The sequence below is a fragment of the Littorina saxatilis genome, linkage group LG17 (genome assembly GCF_037325665.1).
Source record: "Littorina saxatilis isolate snail1 linkage group LG17, US_GU_Lsax_2.0, whole genome shotgun sequence".
Lineage (NCBI taxonomy): Eukaryota > Metazoa > Mollusca > Gastropoda > Littorinimorpha > Littorinidae > Littorina > Littorina saxatilis.
In genome coordinates this window covers 45,407,601-45,428,145 of record NC_090261.1, presented here as the reverse complement: position 1 = coordinate 45,428,145, position 20,545 = coordinate 45,407,601, and the positions used below count along the sequence as shown (strand labels likewise).

General features: G+C 41.1%; 1 protein-coding gene across 1 annotated transcript in view; it reads left to right on the top strand.

The window, feature by feature from the left end:
* Positions 1-20,204, top strand: part of LOC138953227 (uncharacterized) — a 164,017-nt gene extending 143,813 nt beyond the window's left edge. The window contains exon 3 of the mRNA XM_070325026.1: positions 17,939-20,204. The gene's annotated coding sequence lies outside the window, so the exon portion shown is untranslated. The remainder of the gene's footprint in view (positions 1-17,938) is intronic.
* The last annotated feature ends 341 nt before the right edge of the window (positions 20,205-20,545 follow it).

The following is a 20,545-nucleotide window of genomic DNA, read 5'->3' as shown; positions in this document are numbered from 1 at the left end:
GCTGAAATGCAATACCAAAGTCCGAGCTTCGTCGAAGATTACTTGACCAAAATTTCAACCAATTTGGTTGAAAACTGAGGGCGTGACAGTGACGCCTCAAATTTCACGAAAAGCCGGATATGACGTCATCAAAGACATTTATCAAAAAATGAACAAAACGTCCGGGGATATCATACTCAGGAACTCTCATGTCAAATTTCATAAAGATCGGTCCAGTAGTTTGGTCTGAATCGCTCTACACACACACACGCACATACAGACACACACACACACACACATACACCACGACCCTCGTCTCGATTCCCCCCTCTACGTTAAAACATTTAGTCAAAACTTGACTAAATGTAAAAAACAGAGACAGAAATGGGGGAGGGGAGCATATGGGGAGGTGGAGAGAGGCATTACAAAAACTTTCCTGTTGACGAAAGCAAAATGACGCGAAATGAACCCAATGATGTTTTTTTTCAAAAGTAATGTAGTAAGCTTACAAAAGTGTTCTTTTTTGGTTTGTTTTTAATGTGTTTTCCTTTTAACAGCCAACTGTCGCCCAATTAGGGACTGCTCTACATTATGCAAATGAATATGAATAGTTAATGGGTGAAAAGGGTGAAAAAAAGAGAGAAACAAAGAGAGAAACAGACTGGTAGAGAGAAGATGGAGAGAGGGAGGGAGGGATTCAAAGAACTGTTGCCGAAAGCAAGGCATCTCGAGATAATGGCCTATATAACCTGTTCAGGTAAGTATGTTAAAAGCAATTAACCGCTGAACTCATTCTCTCTAAAGAGGACACTTCACACCAGTCGCTGAAGTTTTCAAGGGGTCATAGAGTACACACATTGGACAATGGAGAGGCCGTAAAAGGGTCGCGTTGCCATTGGTCAACCTGACCACGTGATCAGCCTCGGCACAAAGCTACGTCCATGGTCATGGAAACCCTTTCTTGTTCAGTCCTGGCTCGGGACAGTTTTTTTTTGTTTTTTTTGCCGAACGATGTAGGCGTCTCCTAGGAATTGTTTTGGTTGGCGTGCGGAGCGGAGAGTTACAAATTACTTTAAAAGAAAACACTTTAGTTACTTCTCAGATAGAGCGAGTCTCAGAGTGTTGGTTTAAACAAAACTTTATTCAATTTTAATCATGACAAGAACAATGCATGGATGATTACATACTCAAGCATGTAATGCTTATTTTAAGCAATCATAGTAATTACAAAACAAAGGTTAGCATGATGGCGGAATAAGTACATTAGCTCCTTTCAGGAAACGAAAAACAAAACAAAAGACAAAACAGATACACAAACAAGCAGAAAATGGGATTGGTGATACAGGAGGTGGGGAAAGGGCAGCTAGCTAGTAGCTAGCTTAAGGGAAAAAGAAGAAGAAGAAGAAGACTTGGAGCGCCAATATTTGAGGGGATTTTTTCAGTTGTAATAAGTGCACATAAGACACTCGCACAAAGTTAATGCGTATTGTGATCAGAGGAAAAGTCACTACATTGCGCATAAATCGAGACATAATTGATAAGTCGGAAAACAACAAAAGAACATGAGAGAGGTTATGGGGAAAAATTTGTCAGGCAGCATGTCGCATGACAGTGTCTAATAAATGTAATGAGTGAAGTATAGAGGCTCATTTACGGAACCTGCCCGTCTGTCTAATATAGTCCTGTACAGTTACGAATATGGTCTGGTTGACATTTCGTGAATATTGCGGGATGCCTTTCAATAATATTTCGATATACTTATAATCATTTGTCAAATTATCAATGGACAATAATCTTATATCTCTATACAAGGGACAATGCAATAAGTAATGTTCAGCAGTCTCGCTGGGATAACCACACTCGCATTGAGAGTGTTATGTATGGTCCGACTGAGTAGCGGACGTTTTAAATGGAAACAAATTGAAACAACTTTTACAGCCCGGACTTCGGTATTGCATTTCAGCTTTGTGGCTTAAAATTAATTAATGACTTTGGTCATTAAAAATCTGAAAATTGTAAAACAAATAGGCCTATTTTTTTATAAAACGATCCAAATTTACGTTCATCTTATTCTTCATCATTTTCTGATTAAAAAAACATATAAATATGTTATATTTGGATAAAAAACAAGCTCTGATAATTAAAAATACCGGTACAAAAAGTATGATCAAAATTAAATTTTCGAAATCAATTTAAAAACACTTTCATCTTATTCCTTGTCGGTTCCTGATTCCAAAAACATATAGATATGATATGTTTGGATTAAAAACACGCTCAGAAAGTTAAAACGAAGAGAGGTACAGAAAAGCGTGCTATCCTTCTCAGCGCAACAGTACTACTACCCCGCTCTTCTTGTCAATTTCAGTGCCTTTGCCATGAGCGGTGGACTGACGATGCTACGAGTATACGGTCTTGCTGAAAAATTGCATAGCGTTCAGTTTCATTCTGTGAGTTCGACAGCTTGACTAAATGTTGTATTTTCGCCTTACGCGACTTGTTTAAAATCAAGAGTCAAACCGACACAAAGATTTTCACCTTCCATTTCTCTGTAATGGAGGCACGCAGAGGCACGACGTAGAGAGAGCGTCAGATAACCGCGACGTAGGTTTGGGGAGTCGGGTCGGGCACTAAGAGTACAGTTTATTTTTACAGAACTGTACATTAATTATCGCAACAGGTTTGAACAGTTCGCTTTACATTTGAATCTGTCTCTCTCTGTCTGTGTCTGTCTGTGTCTGTCTGTCTGTCTGTCTGTCTGTCTGTCTGTCTGTCTGTCTGTCTGTCTGTCTGTCTGTCTGTCTGTCTGTCTGTCTCTCTCTGTCTCTGTCTCTCTCTCTCTCTCTCTCTCTTTTTTTTTGTCGTTGGAATTTGATTGTAAACATATCTTTGAACATAAAACATAATTGTCAGAACGATTTCGAGTGAACAGACTTCGGTGTGTACGAACACAGATAACCCTGTGGGCTGCTGTCACATTTTAGGTTTCTATACAATGAGAAAATAACAAAGTGTTGTTGACTTTTCATGCAAGGAGGTCGATCCTTGCAATTTTGCATATTATGTTTGGTCTCGTATACATGTTAGCTTAAGACGGGAAAGTCAGACGCAAGCGAAGCGAAATTACCAGATCACGCTCACAAGTGTGTACTAAAAGTCACATCAAATCCAATCTTCGGTCGTGGCGAGGTTGTAAACACTAAATGAGAAACAGATGACAGGCACTCCGCCACTTCTGCTGAAGGACATAGCAGGTACTTGGCTACACTTCACTGCGCCACATGAGTGATTCCATTTTCCGTTCGGCAATCAGTCTGTCTCACGCACAAATTGTCAAGGGTAATTTTAAACTGAGTCTAATTTTGTCAGACACTGGGCAAGTTTTAATACCGGACCTTCAACATTGACGATTGGGGTCTAAAAAACACATTCCTTCCTTATAAACGATTCAGAGAAAATACCCCCCCACTCTATACCCCCACCCCCTTGCATTTTGAAATCTCCTAACATTATCTGAAATTGAAGCTGGCGTTAGAAAGCATGACTGAAACCCCACCGCTGTTAATCTCCTTCTCGATAAAAGAAGATATACACGTATTGTACGGCCGTTTTCTCAAGGCTGTCCAAATGAAGTGCTATCTGAATTTAACTCTTAAAAAAAAAAAAGACTAATACGGGTTTGTTTTTGTGGTTTTTTTTAATAAGCCACGCCCCGGACTGCGCGCGCAACACATGCATACGACGCATATATGTGTAGTAAGTTTGTCGGAACTTTGGCGGAGTAATTTGATAGAGTTTTTAGATTGTGTCAACGACTGTAGACGTGATGTAACTTACAGATAAATTATATCTGAGCTTAAAAAAGTGTTTATTTTCAATAAAAATCGGTTCGGGTAGCGATGTGATGTTAATCTAGCAAATCAACAGGGCTACTTCCTAATGGACCGAAGTTCTGTGGGACTGAAGAATCATCAACCGATGTGAACTGCTATTTGTTTAGGTGGTTCAGTCTTTCCCCATCGGCAGCCCTGTAAGCCTACATTTACTGAAAAAATCCTGTTTCATTTTTCTCTTTGAGTAAGAATATTTGTCCGCAGCTTACGGACTAACCCGTTCGATAGTATTACTTGGGTATAAACTTCCTTCCCAGATTGTCTCTGTCTCATCGCAAAATTACACAAACATTTTTCAATTTACAATATTTTACTTTGTCATTTGTTTCCCTGTTCGACGACTCTTCCGACTATGTGAGTGTGTATGCGTATGTTGAATCCGATTACGCTTGTCCGCTAAACTGAAACGTGATCGAAATGACATTCGATCGATATTGACACTAACTAGTTTAAAAAAAATGTATTCACACGCATACGCACACGTGCACGCGCACTTTTGCAGTCCCATGCACTGACCGCTGGTTCTACCTTGTGCGCTTGTCCGGAGTTTTTCTTTGTTTCTTTTTTAATTTGAGGTAATCGATAATAGCGTGGCATGAAAAACAATTTTGCGAAAACCCGGTGAAAACATATCGCTCCAATGAATGCTGTCCATCATGTGCGAGGTCGGGAAAAGTGTTACACGCGTACGTATCGCATGAAAACAAAGAGTGTACAGATAAAACTGAAAAGGAATTAAAGCGGAGAAGTCGGCAACTCAGTCAAACCACCTCTAATAAAGTGACAAATAGTACTAAACTATCGACTACTAAGATTCATTTGATTTTGTAACCAAGAATTTAGTTTTTGTTTTTAACGGCGCCATCAATTTAAAAGAAATGCATCTTTTCTGGTTCACATTTAAATAAATCCAAAAAAAACCCACCTACCTTTCTTGTTTTTTAATTCACATTTAGATAGTCAGCATTATATCATTTACATTTAACGTATACTGCATCCCGGTATCAGCATGCTTATTATACAATAACATAAAAACAGCGCTAGCAAACCATGAACATAATTAATTTCCTTGTAAATCTGTTTTGCTTCTTTCTTTATTTATTTATTTGTGTGGGGTGTTTTTTTGCGTGTTTATTTTGGGGAGAGTGTTTTATTGTTCCTCAAAAGCACTTTGGTCAATATCCCTTTAACTTTGAACTACCGTTCAGTTTGAGGACAGAATGCAATTCTTTTATTTTTGGACAACAACACTGTTGGGGTTGATGTACAAAATTGATGGTTGACTGATCAAAAGATCAAAATATTGTGTGCGATATCTGTTCCTTTAAACCTTTCGTTTAACCAGCAGTTGACATAATTATGGCATGGCACGGCCCCCGTTTGACCACCCAGGCTCTCCCTCGCCCGCTTTGTCCCCGCAAGTTTTTTTGCTACCTTTTCTATATGCACTGTTAATAACATTTTTTTAGGCGAATTTGTCGTTTGCTTGCAAAAAAAAAAGATAGTTAATTATCAGATCAGCTTTGTAAAGGAGATACTAAAAACCGCACATAATTATTCAAAAAAGTCTGATGCCGCTCCGACTGAAGGGCTATTTACTGAAAAGGAAGGTGGGGGGGGGGGGGGGTCCTGGGGAGAGGTGGAGGGGTGGTGGGCAAAATGAGACAGAGCCGATACGATTACGATGTGGAGGGGGGGGGGGGCAGCAAATGTTCGCATGCACATGGTGGTCAGTAACTTTAGTAACACAAATCGACGTTTGATTTTAATCCCACACAGATGTGTTAATTTTTCTTTTGTTATTTTCTTTTTTTTCTGTCAAAATGTATAAATGAAAAACGTGACAGGCTGGATATAATTTATCTGAGTGAAACGTTATTTCTTTCAGGGTCCGCATTGGTTTCTAAAAAACAACAGTGTTTAATTTTAACTTGATTTCATTTACATGAATTCAAATCAGAAACGAAGAAAATATCATAACACCGCAATATAACAGTGTCACAGAATCGTGAAACAATTCCGTGAAAACATTCTCTCAATGCTGACAATGTCTTGGTGCGTGGTTCTCACATGTGGTGTCCAGTTGTCCATCTTAGCTAATTTAAATTCCGCGTGTGATGTTTTAAGTGGGCCTATTGGGACGAAGCTGAGTAGATTCGGGATGCGAAAATCAGCAGATTATACGATTTTATGATCCGCGGCAGAGACTATCAAGTGCTCTTACGTATACAAGAACCAGTCGGTCGGATCGAGTCCAGGTGTGATTTTCGCGTTCTACTTACAGGCGTTTTATCTCAGCTGATAACTCCATGCCAAATGGTGGCGAAAACTATGACGGCTTACTAGTGCCAAAACCTGGGGTTACCCATTATCACGTGATAATTACTAATTAACGCTGTCAGTTACTGTTTTCACTCGTTAGTTACTCATTTTCACGGGATAATTAGTAATTTTCACGGGAAAATGACTAATTTTTAGTTTTGGCACTAGCAATCCGTCAGGAAGTGAGCCAAAACTAAAAATTAGTAATGAACAGGTGAAAGTTAGTAATTTTCCCGGGAAAATTAGTAATTAACACGTGAAAATGGTAATTATCAAGGGAAAATTACTAATTTTCCCTTGATAATTACAATTATGAGGTTTTGGCACTAGTAAGCCCTACGAAGGCTTACTAGTGCCAAAACCTGGGGTTACCCATTATCACGTGATAATTACTAATTAACGCTGTCAGTTACTGTTTTCACCTGTTAGTTACTCATTTTCACGGGAAAATGACTAATTTTTAGTTTTGGCACTAGCAATCCGTCAGGAAGTGAGCCAAAACTAAAAATTAGTAATTAACAGGTGAAAGTGAGTAATTATCCCGGGAAAATTAGTAATAATCACGTGAAAATGGTAATTATCAAGGGAAAATTAGTAATTTTCCCTTGATAATTACAATTATGAGGTTTTGGCACTAGTAAGCCGTCATAGAAAACGCTCAATGGAAAGTGACATCGCATGCGTTGGGAAGACCGTGGGAAAATATTGAGACCTCAGAATAGGGTCCTTTTAATTAGAGACGATTGACCAAAGCAAAAATAATACAACACAGCATAGTGTGTGTGTGTTTCTGCACGCGGTCTGTTTCTCATAAGGCACGCAATAAGCACACCCTGGTCGTAAGGGAAGATAGCCTAATATGGACAACTGCCTGATATGGACCACCTCCAGTTCTGACAAACTAACGGTGCTATAGGTCTCAAAACAATTTCATTCTTTGGATCACTTGCATATATATGCGATATAAACATTTGTAACCACACAATAAGCTAAGCTTATATTAAATGTGGTTATAAATATGTACATCTAGATAGGAATTATTATTTCACGTTATGTCAAGGTCAGAGAATCGCTTATCCCCTTGTTATAAATGTAAGACAGACAAGATACAATTTTTACCAAAAAAAGAGGAAAAGATACAGCAAAAGAATCAGAGGATGTGACAGAGGACGGGAAGAGAGTTAACTTTATTTTTCAGCAAGCAGGGGGGGGGGGGGGGTGTCAGAGAGACGATTACTGTTACAGACTTGCCAATTCAATGTTCCTGCAGCAGCAATAATTTCATCCAAAATGTTGTCCAAACTAATTAAGCTTAGATTACTCATAATTTATGAATACACAGAAAAACCTTTAAGAAAGATTCACTCAAACTTGATTAAATCCCCAGATGAAGCATCCGTCGCGTCGCACATATGGAAACATGCGTTCTTTGATATTACTGTTGCGATCGGTTTTGACGCTGCCGCCACCTCGCCGCAACTATCGTGCTGCCATCGCGTCGCGATATGGAAACACAGCTTAAGACTATGCATACTGCTGGTTTTCTCTTCATTCTTCTCAAAATGTCGGTCTCTGTCTGTCTGTCCACTTTTCTTTTTTTCTCTCTATTCTCAACCTTTGGTGTCTGTCTGCGTGTCTGTGTGTCTGTCTGTCTGTTTGTTTGTTTGTCTGTCTCTCTCTCTCTCTCTCTCTCTCTCTCTCTCTCCTTCTCTCTCTCCCCATCTCTCTCTCGCCATCTCTCTCTCTTTTTCGCTCTCTTCATCTCTCTTTCTCTCTCTTTCTCTCTCTCTCTCTCTCTCTCTCTCTCTCTCTCTCTCTCTCTCTCTCTCTCTCTCTCTCTCTCTCTCTCTTACAGTCAGCATATTACAAATGATGGTTTATTCCTGGCAAATTTCGACCAAATGATTATCGAAGATGGTTATGCAAATAAGATGCAACAACGGAAAACAGACGAAATTAAACAGAGACCCCAAGCCCGTGACAGACAGACACAGAAACTGAGACAGAGACAGACAGACTAGACAAGCCGACAAACAAAAAAACCCATGAAAAGACACATGTAGGTGACGATGCCGATCCCAATACCGATGCCGATGTCGATGATGATGATGATGATGATGATGATGATGATGATGATGATGATGATGATGATGATATATCTCTTTATTTCCCTCTCTTGGAGAGTTTGCTGCGTGATAGCCTCTAACCCTATTCATTGTATAACAACGTTCAATCATCATCGTCATCTCTCTCTCCCGTTCTCTCTCTCGCCCCCCCCCCACTCTCTCTCTCTCTCTCTCTCTCTCTCTCTCTCTCTCTCTCTCTCTCTCTCTCTCTCTCTCTCTCTCTCTCTCTCTCTCCCTCTCTTACACACTTTCTCTTTCATATTCTCTCTCTGTTTTGTTCTCCTTTCTCTGTCAGATTTGTTTTAAACAAACACGTAGGAAAGAAATCTGCAGAGCTGTTGCAATTGTGTCTTTTATCTCTATCTCTTTCTTTGTTTTTGTTTCGGTTTTTGACTGTGTGCCTATCTGTCTGTCTGTCTGTCTTCCTCTCTCTCGCAGGTTACTGTCTGTCCGTATGTCTGTCCGTCTGTTTGTCCGTCACTCTCACTCTGTCTCTGTCTTTCTCTCTTATTTAATTACCCCAACTCTCTCTCTCTCTCTCTCTCTCTCTCTCTCTCTCTGTCCCTCCGGCAGCACACATTTTTCGCTCCAGCAATTTACTTGAACAAGTGAAGAAAATGCCTGTCGTTGGACTACCAACTGCTGTGGAAGCTACCTTGACAGGCCTGCCAGCTGACCACTATGTCAAGTACTGGAAAGTCACCGGAGAAGGAGAAGGAGCCACAGTCACACTTCAACTGCTCAGCACAGAGAACCAACAGGCCGCCATTTGCCGAGCTAGTCAACGCAACGTAAACAAAACCCCTTCGCAGCTCAGACGTGACAGACAATGATCCCAACAATTTAACAGCAAAGAGGTATGCGTTTCTTCTGTTGATACAGCTGATCGATCATCTGCGAAATTATGCCAGCACAACATCAGGCATAATTCACACAAACACGTACGACAAAGTTCACGACGTTAGGCACAAACAGAAAATGAGACTACACGCCGGCGAACGCATTGACAGCGAGGCAAGCTGTGTTGTGAACATTGAAGCACGTGAATCACGGAGCCACATTCCATCCAAGCTGACGGAACCTGCCTTGCAGCAATCCGTTGACTCCACATGCGTGGCCACTGACAGTGACAAGGACAGATATTTTACGTCAGAGAGTGATACAGAGGAACCAGTGGAAAAGCAGTTGACTAAAGCTGAAAAGGATGCTTTGGAAAGGGAGTACAGTCTAGGGGAAGTAAAAGCACTTGCTTTAGAAATTACTACGAACCCCAGAACACGAAAGAAAGTGATTAGAATGGTGTACAATGCTTCATCCAAACAGCTGCTTGCAAAATCAGATGACTTCATGTTCACCTACGATTGTACCAAAGCTGAAACATTGTACTAGACGTTATTCAGGGACAAAGCAGACATGAGTTATGATGAATCAGAACGACTGGCATTTATTGGGGGAGCCTGCGGATGTGCGACGAACACTGTACCTTATTGAGATAAATCATATCGCCAAGGATTTGCATGCACTGGTTACACTTCTCAGAGCCTACCTTCAGACTTGAACTTTGATCGCTGTTGTATCACATTTACGTATCGTTACATGCTGCTTCTCTTGCAAAACTTGTAAAGCACTACTACTATGTTTTGCAGCTGATACTGGTAAAACGTTAATACTCTATGATTGTATTAAAACATTATTGTACATAATGCACTGGAAACATTTTCAAACATAATGTGGTTAACTTCTATTTCACCTCAATGAGCGAGGGCGGGATGAAAAAAAGAGTAGTTTAGCATTTCCTATTCTGTTACAGTGTTAAGATAAAGATCAATTCAATTCAATTTAATTCAATTCAATTCAATACAATCCTCTCTCCCTCATTCTCATTCTCATAAATAAGACTCAAACCATACCGGCACGGTGGCCTAGTGGTAAGGCGTCCGCCCCGTGATCGGGAGGTCGTGGGTTCGAAACCCGGCCGGGTCATACCTAAGACTTTAAAATTGGCAATCTAGTGGCTGCTCCGCCTGGCGTCTGGCATTATGGGGTTAGTGCTAGGACTGGTTGGTCCGGTGTCAGAATAATGTGACTGGGTGAGACATGAAGCCTGTGCTGCGACTTCTGTCTTGTGTGTGGCGCACGTTATATGTCAAAGCAGCACCGCCCTGATATGGCCCTTCGTAGCTCTGCCGTAGCTCTGCGGTTTTTGGACGTACCCATTTCACTGCTGTACAGCAAACATCGTCCCCAAATACCTGTGTCTGTGTGTCACCGACTTAGTTGCTCTGCAGAGTGTGTGTGTGTGTGTGTGTAATACTGCCTTGCTGCTGAGTTTGTGTTATACCGCTTTGCTCTGCTGAGTGTGTGTGTTTGTGTTAATTACGGTCTGTCTGTATATTCTTTTGTCTGTCCGTTTGTCACTCAAGGGTAAGGGGGTGTCCTTAACCTCTCCTTTGTTGTCTCGGCCTGTCTCTCTGTCTCTGTCTATCTGTCTCTGTCGCTCTTTCTGACTCTCTCCCTCTCAGCGGAGATCAAAGCCAATGAAAAACACACATCTCTGAAGCAGTTTTAGCTTGTGCCTCCAAATGACTGCTGTACAACAACCAGACCCCATCTGACTGCTGTTTGGGAAACAGTCCCCAATTCACTGCTGTACACCATTTACGCTGTTTCTCTTTCGAAACTTGTAAAGCACTACTTCTATTTTGCAGCTGATACTGGTAAAATGTTAATACACTATGATTGTATTGAAACATTATTGTACATAAAGCACTGGGAACATTTTCAAACATAATGTGGTTAACTTCTATTTCACCTCAATGGGCGAGGGCGGGATGAAAAAAAAACATTTTAGCATTTCTTGTTCTGTAACAGTGTTAAGAGAAAGATAAATTCAATTCAATTTAATTCAATTCAATTTAATACAATTCTCTCTCCCTCATTCTCATTCTCATAAATCAGACTCAAACCATCCGTTGTCAGGGTCGTGAATGCTACTGACTGGATTGGAAATACTCTTATGTCGCCTAGCGCCATGTAACTGATGAAACCATTCATAGCAAAGCTCTGCAATTTTGGACGTCCCCATTTCACTGCTGTACAGCAAACATCGTCCCCAAATACCTGTGTCTGTGTGTCACCGACTTAGTTGCTCTGCAGAGTGTGTGTGTGTAATACTGCCTTGCTCTGCTGAGTTTGTGTGTTATACCGCTTTGCTCTGCTGAGTGTGTGTGTTTGTGTTAATTACGGTCTGTCTGTATATTCTTTTGTCTGTCCGTCTGTCACTCAAGGGTAAACCGGCACGGTTAGCCTAGTGGTAAGGCGTCCGCCCCGTGATCGGGAGGTCGTGGGTTCGAACCTCGGCCGGTGTCACGATTTCATCTTTCGCCTGTGTACATATGTCCCCCTCGATATTTACTCGAGACTGAAATGTTGTTTCCTGGTAAAATTAAGAAGGGAAATTATTTAAGGACGAAAAGCATGTCAGTTTCTTGCATGTGAAGAAAATTGGTTGTGAAATTAAATAGATTTCACTCCCAAAATCGAATTCTTCGAAAACGTGTACCGAGTGGTTACGTCCCTTGAGTAAGAAGAGAAACATTTTAGGATGAATCAAATTTCTAAGTTAAATAAAATAATTGGTTGGACAAATTTGGCCCCATGAATGTAAGGTACACAAGGTCGCTCATCAGTACTATCGAAGGGTGGGTTTTTTGTTCAGTGTAGAGTTTATACTAGATCAACGAGGCCGAAAATCGAAATATCAACACGGCGAAAGATAAAAACGTCACACCGGGTCATACCTAAGACTTTAAAATTGGCAATCTAGTGGCTGATCCACATCCCATTTTGGTGCAATCCCATTTTGCCGCCGTCCCATTTTTTGCCCCATCCCATTTTCGCGACATTTCACAAGCCAAGCGTCATTTTATAAAATTTATAATTTTGGATGATTAATGAGATGAGGATGATTATAATGATGATGCTATGGATTTCCAATTTGGATTGAGACTACGTGACAGGGCATTTTACTAACATGTCATAACAATAGCGCGACATCCCATTTTGACACCATATCCCATTTGGCCACCATGCCGTTTCACCGTATTCCATTTATCCCCCATCCCATTGTCGCGACATTTCACAAGCCAAGTGTCATTTTACTACCGTGTCATAACAATAGCGCGTCATCCCATTTTGACACCATCCCATTTGGCCGCCATCACATTTTTTATTTATTCTTCTTGCCAAGCCTCACTATACTACTATACTGCGTTATTCAACTAGGAAGACATTCCGTTTACGCCAAATTCCATTTTTGCCAAAATCCAAAATGTCGCGAAATAGAGATGGCGGCAAAATGGGATGACGGCAAAACGGCATAGCGACAAAATGGAATGTGGCGCTAGTGGTTTGACACGGTGGTAAAATGACACATGGCCTATGAAATGTCGCAAAAATGGGATGGGGGCAAAATGGGATAACGGCCAAACGGGTTTGCGCCAAAATGGGACGTGGAGCTAATGGTTTGTTTGTTTGTTTGTTTATTTGTTGCTTAACGTCCAGCCGACTACGCAGAGCCATATCAGGACGAGGAAGGGGGGGATGAAGGGGGCCACTTGTCAAGCGATTCCTGTTTACAAATGCACTAACCCATTACTTGTGTCCCAGCAGGCTTTAGTAAAACTAAATTAATACCTACTGGAAGATTACCAGTTTCCAGTATGTTAAAATAGGCTTAACCTATCTACTGCTGGACTTACATCAGAACACTAACAGATTAAACTATACATGAATCGCGAGACAAGCGGCAAGAGAAGAGATTTTTGGAAAAAATACAGGTGAATGAGCAAGAAGGCAGAAAAAAGAAAAGAATTCATGAAGAAAAAGAGAGCATGACAGGAAAGAGGAACCAAAAATCTACCTAACAGCAAACTAGAAAGCTCCTGCGGTTCCAAAAACAGGAGGGGCTTTTAATTTGATAACCGCAGTGCCCCACTGCGGGAGGAGCTAATGGTACATAACATGGTGGTAAAATGACACTTGGCCTGTAAAATGTCGCAAAAATGGGATGGGGGCGAAATGGGCTAACGGCGAAACAGGATTGCGCTAAAATGGGATGTGGAGTTAATGGTACATGATATGGTGGTAAAATGACACTTGGCCTGAGAAATGTCGCCAAAATGGGATGGGGGCGAATTGGGATAACGGCGAAACAGGACTAATAGATCCCTTGACTTGGGGTAGTGCGACTAGCTTTCCACTCGGAGGAAGCGACCGGAATTTCCCAACGATGGGACATCCTAGTAATGAATTTTTTTTTTTTAATTCTTAAAATTAACAGAGTTGCGCTACCCCAAAAGTCAAGGAATTTCGTGTTTGTCCCTTGACTTTGGAGATGACAAGAAAATATCGGGCGCAAAAACGTGATTTGTAAAATTTTTCATATAGCTCTGCGGGAGCTCTGCACTTTTGGACGTCCCCATTTCACTGCTGTACAGCAAACATCGTCCCCAAATACCTGTTTGTTTCTAAAAAATCACGCTGGAGGTTGCATTTTATGTAATAACCTCCTGAAATGAGTTTTGACACTTTAGAATGGCATGCAAAATGACACATGGCCTATGAAATGTCGCAAAAATGGGATGGGGGCAAAATGGGATAACGGCCAAACGGGATTGCGCCAAAATGGGACGTGGAGTTAATGGTACATGACATGGTGGTAAAATGACACTTGGCCTGTAAAATGTCGCAAAAATGGGATGGGGCGAAATGGGCTAACGGCGAAACGGGATTGCGCCAAAATGGGATGTGGAGCTAATGGTACATGATATGGTGGTAAAATGACACTTGGCCTGAGAAATGTCGCCAAAATGGGATGGGGGCGAATTGGGATAACGGCGAAACAGGACTAATAGATCCCTTGACTTGGGGTAGTGCGACTCTGTCACTGCTAGCTTTCCACTCGGAGGAAGCGACCGGAATTTCCCAACGATGGGACATCCTAGTAATGAATTTTTTTTTTTTTTAATTCTTAAAATTAACAGAGTCGCGCTACCCCAAAAGTCAAGGAATTTCGTGTTTGTCCCTTGACTTTGGAGATGACAAGAAAATATCGGGCGCAAAAACGTGATTTGTAAAATTTTTCACAACATATGTCGCCTAGCGCCATGTATGTGATGAAACCATTCATATAGCTCTGCGGGAGCTCTGCACTTTTGGACGTCCCCATTTCACTGCTGTACAGCAAACATCGTCCCCAAATACCTGTTTGTTTCTAAAAAATCACGCTGGAGGTTGCATTTTATGTAATAACCTCCTGAAATGAGTTTTGACACTTTAGAATGGCATTTAACGCTCATTGAAGTTTTAACAAACATTCTAACACCTAAAACATTCATAGCACCGATAACGTAATTCTAGCTCTGCACTTTGTGGCCACATACGTCCCCATTTCACTGCTGTACAGCAAACATCGTCCCCAAATGCCTGTTTTTCTAAAAATCACGCTGGAGGTTGCATTTTATGTAATAACCTCCTGAAATGAGTTTTCACACTTTAAAATGGCATTTAACGCTCATTGAAGTTTTAAGAAACTTTCTAACACGTAAAACAAAAGAGACCCCAAATGCCTGTGTTTTGAGCAAGATGGCATTTTGATACACAGCCGACCCCAAATGACTGTAAAACCACCTATGTGTGTGTGTGTGTGTGTGTGTGTGTGTGTGTGTGTGTGTCTATGTGTGTGTGTGTTTGTGTGTGTGTGTCCATGCGTGTGTGTGTGTAGAGCGATTCAGAGTAAACTACTGGACCGATCTTTATGAAATTTTACATGAGAGTTCCTGGGTATGAAATCCCCAGACATTTTTTCATTTTTTCGATAAATGTCTTTTATGACGTCATATCCGGCTTTTTGTAAAAGTTGAGGCGGCACTGTCACACCTTCATTTTTCAATAAAATTGATTGAAATTTTGGCCAAGCAATCTTCGACGAAGGCCGGACTTCGGTATTGCATTTCAGCATGGAGGCTTAAAAAATAATTAATGACTTTGGTCATTCATAATCTGAAAATTGTAATTAAAATTATTATTTTATAAAACGATCCAAAATTACTTTTATTTTATTCTTCATCATGTTTTGATTCCAAAAACATATAAATATGTTATATTCGGATTAAAAACAAGCTCTGAAAATTAAAAATATAAAAATTATGATTAAAAATAAATTTCCGAAATCGTTTTAAAAACAATTTCATCTTATTCCTTGTCGGTTCCTGATTCCAAAAACATATAGATATGAGATGTTTGGATTAAAAACACGCTCAGAAAGTTAAAACGAAGAGAGGTACAGTAAAGCGTGCTATGCAGCACAGCGCAACCGCTACCGCGCTGAACAGGCTCGTCACTTTCAGTGCCTTTTGCACTAGCGGCGGACTACGGTCATTGTGAAAAAATGCAGTGCGTTCAGTTTCATTCTGTGAGTTCCACAGCTTGATTAAATGTAGTAATTTCGCCTTACGCGACTTGTTTTTTCTTCGATTGCTATGTTCGGTACATTCGCATAGCTGATGACCGTGGTCATACGATCGAAGTGTCTTCCTCCTAGAGTGTACCTCACTTAATTTACACTATTTTCCCCCCCGAAAGCTGATTAATTTTAAATGGGTCTTGAACTATTACCGAGCACAAAACATGTCCACCTTCGAAAGTCCGAAAACTGTACCGTTAGGCCTTGACATTAGAATGAATAAGTAGGAGACCTGATTGCGCGAAGAAGGTCCGCGCTGTATCAAATATAAACTAGGTCAGGCTGTTCAAACTGTCAAATCAGCAAGAAGCAAAACCAGCAGCACGTGCAAGAAAGTAAGTTAGTTTGCATAACAGTGTTGTTTGTTCCTTGAAAGACGGAAGGCTCAGTGGTGCACTCTCTTGAAGATTGCGCGGAGAGCTAAGGTCGGGGTTACAGTGCCAAGTCAAGTAATCTTGGCCTAAATAGACCTAATGTCTAATTACTCGGTGCACCGTACTCTGCCCTGCTTTTCTTATCCTACTTGCAATGTGTGTGTGTGTGTGTGTGTGTGTGTGTGTGTGTGTGTGTGTGTGTGTGTGTGTGTGTGTGTGTGTGTGTGTGTGTGTGTGTGTGTGTGTGTGGGTGTTTTGTGCAATCTTAAGACTTGACGAGAGAGCGAGGAAAAAAAACCAATTCTTGAACTGACGGAACCTTCGGGAAATTGTTGTTCTGTTCTTGTGTTCTTTTATCATGTCTGTGGACTTTGCACAATATACAGATTTTACTTGACTTGACTTGACTGCTACATTATTTTACTTTATTTACTTTACCTTGCTTGACTTGACGTGACTTGACTTGACTTTATTTTACACTTTACTTTACTTTCGTTTTGACTTGACTTGACTTGACTTGACTTGACTTGACTTGACTTTATTTTACACTTTTCTTTACTTTAGTTTTGACTTGACTTGACTTGACTTGACTTGACTTGACTTGACTTTATTTTACACTTTACTTTACTTAACTTATGTTTTGACTTGACTTGACTTGACTTGACTTGACGTGACTTGACGTGACTTGACTTGACTTTATTTTACACTTTACTTTACTTTCGTTTTTACTTTACTTTACTTTACTTTACTCTACTTTACTCCAAATCTACATAACAAAGTTTGTTTGTTTGTTTGTTTGTTTGCTTAACGCCCAGCCGACCACGAAGGGCCATATCAGGGCGGTGCTGCTTTGACATATAACGTGCGCCACACACAAGACAGAAGTCGCAGCACAGGCTTCACGTCTCACCCAGTCACATTATTCTGACACCGGACCAACCAGTCCTAGCACTAACCCCATAATGCCAGACGCCAGGCGGAGCAGCCACTAGATTGCCAATTTTAAAGTCTTAGGTATGACCCGGCCGGGGTTCGAACCCACGACCTCCCGATCACGGGGCGGACGCCTTACCACTAAGCCAACCGTGCAGGTCATAATAAAGTGACTGTGGGTGAGATGAACAAAGTTGAAAAACAAAAGAATTGTGTACTCACCGATACAAGGACAGCACAATAATACGAATTTTCGCTTATATTTTTAGTTTACTCTTCTTTACTCCTTGCTGTACTCACGTACTGTTGAACACTCTCTTATTTTCTCTTCAAACTTCTTTTTGACTTGTCTCACGGTACTCTTGGGCTATCGGACTCGTGTCAGTATGGTATCCATTGTATTACTCGGTCGCGGATTACATCTACGTATATGAAATGTTTTTCAGGTGTACAAATGAAATCTACTAATGTGGCGTTTCTTTTTTTGGCTAACAGAAGTAACTCCTTGGTTGTTTTGAAAGAGCCTGATCATATTCAATTTACGAACGTTACAGGCTACGCACAACAAGGCCATGCATCGTCGTCGTCGTCGTCGTCGTCGTCATCGTCATCGTCGTCATCTTTATTTATCAGCCATTTGATGTTTCATCTCTGTCCTTTAAAAATATGTGAACTTTTAAACAAACAAACAAGCAAACAAATTAACAGACAAAAATGGAGAATTACAAAGTGTGCGAAGTTTTTCCTGAGTTTTGACTAATTTTCTGTACTTCCTCTTCTATGTTTTAGGAAGCCAAGAAACGCCTGTTGTGACGTCAGTACATCCGTGACAGCACCAGCGCCCTCTTGAACTGACTCACTACTATTCATCCTGACGTCATGAACGTGACGTCACTACAGACCCAGGATGGCCAAAACAGAATGATGATCCGTCATGGAAATTCTTCACGGATGATTACTGCCGATTCGGACACCATGTCAGTTGAACCGAACAGTACACCAGTTGAAGTATTTCCCTGAGTGACCGATCTGGACAGTTTGCACTGGACGTACGTCTGTGTGCGGGTTGCGGTTAGGTGAAGAAGCATTAGTGCAGTCAGAGTGATGCACGTCACACAACATGAACGCATTCAGCGTCACTTTGATCAACACAGACATAGGTTAACAATACGAAAGTCATCACCAACTTCAATCAAAACTTCAATCAATTACAATTTGATTTCAATATTGATAAGGGCTAGTGAGGGTGATATGACACAGATAAGGACGATATCATTTGTTTCAGGAGCTGGAAATTGATTTTTAGAATAATTTATCAAAGCATTTTTTAACGCTATGAAGATCACACTTTACAGATTTCGTAGTTTGCATTACCCTTCGTTTCCGTATTGTGTCATCATAACTCATAACAATACATGCATATTTGTGCTTTTTTCTTTAAAGAACATTAATATAAACTACTTAACCAGCACAAAAATGGAAACAAATGCCAAATTTGAAAGGACGAAAGCAGCGAAAGTCGAGACAAAAAGAGGTCAGAGTATTCGTTATTTATCTATGAACACTATTGTGATAGCCACGGGGAAGGGGGAGGGGGCAGCCCAACGTTATAGAATAAGTTGAATTGCAAGAATGTCCACATGAAACACATGTTCTTTTGAGGAGTATCAACCTATAGATTGAACAGGCAGAAACTGTTTAGTTTGAGAGCCAGCTGCAGTTGCACCTATCGTAGACTGCATAAAGTTGTTGTTAATGCAGTAAATAAAGACATAAACTACATCCACTGATATGCATTGTGATGTACATCTGAGAACATTCATACGGTTGTGACTCTATGTGGCGCATTTTTTTTAATTCTTTTTTACCTAAGATAATTATACACACATGTGCTTGCGAGCACCACTGCATTCGTGCACGATCTTCTAGGCTATCATGGTGAATTTGAATGGAAACGGTTTCACAGCGGACTCTATGACTGTAAATCCCAACACGTCCAAGGACCTTATTAACGGTTGTGAAATCCTATACTGGTATGCTGTTACGGTTGTTACTGCGAAGCAAGCGGTGACGCGGAGACACTTGACACGGTTGTGAATTTCTGGATACAGCTTGATCTATTAGCAATATAGACACTTAAGCCCCCTAACATCCATAACGGGCATTTCACACGTTTACAACTATTTGCACTTCATAATTTCCTCCATAATTAGAAAACCACTAAGAATTACACACTGATGATTTCACAATGGACACCAAAACTTAATACACACGACCTCATTTTGACATGGTTATAACTTTGTTAACTGCATCACTTCTTTTAAGCGATTCAAGGTAGAACTAGTGACACTGGACAGCACACCATCAAACTTCAACGGAGACATCTCATTCGGCTGTGGCATCCTGTATTACGTCACTTCATTTAGACGACCAATGTAAATGAAGAGAACAACTGGAAAACAGATGTACAGTCGGCACTATAAACAGCAAACCATCCCACACATTTGAGGACATTTCATACAACCATGACTCCTAGACGTCGTCACTTTGGCTTAAACAAAGTTGTATTCAACCGAATCGTCATACAGTAATAATAACAGGAAAACATGGGGCACCAGCTCAAGCGTCACTTTCTTTAGACAACCACTATACATTAACGAAGGACATTGTCGACGTTGACGCTGAAACCTGCAGATCACCTCGCCAAAACGTACGACATTTGTCAAAGTTGTGAGTCCCTAGCCTGCGTCGTTGTCGTCAAAATGGCGACAGTTTGGCAAGACGCATCTGGCTTGAAGGAAGCAACAAGGAAATGAAACTCACGTTACAAATGGTGAAAGACATTGTGACTTGATCACCATCATCACACTCTACCGCTGCTCTGATCACAGAACTGAAATCTTTTGCTGGTTGAGAAGCTGTTCTGTAGGATAAGCAATGGCTACTAGGAGTGAACAGCCGGCGAGCCTAACTGGAACAGACTTGTCGGAGGTGCTTGGATTAATAGCCCACGGTCACCAATAATGCGTTAAGAAAATCGGCCAAACCTTTCGTCCCCGAAGCCCCCCCACCCCTCTCTCCCCACCCATACCTCCCACCCATACCCCAACGAGCTCTAACCCCCCCTACCCTCAAGCTCCTACCAGCATTTTCTAAGAATGCAGAAAGTGTATTCAGGTCCCGTGGCATCCGCTGAGAAGGTGTTCAGGGAGTTTGATGTTCCTCTGCAGGAACTCGTGTATAGATGACGGTACAAATGTCCTGTGGACAAATAAGACTATTCTCTAATCAACTGGACAAACTGTGTTAATGCGAGGCGTGTGGAAGAAAGAAATGTAGCTTGCACGCATCTTATGCCATCAGAAGGCAAGGGTCCTATCGGCGTGTACAGACAGA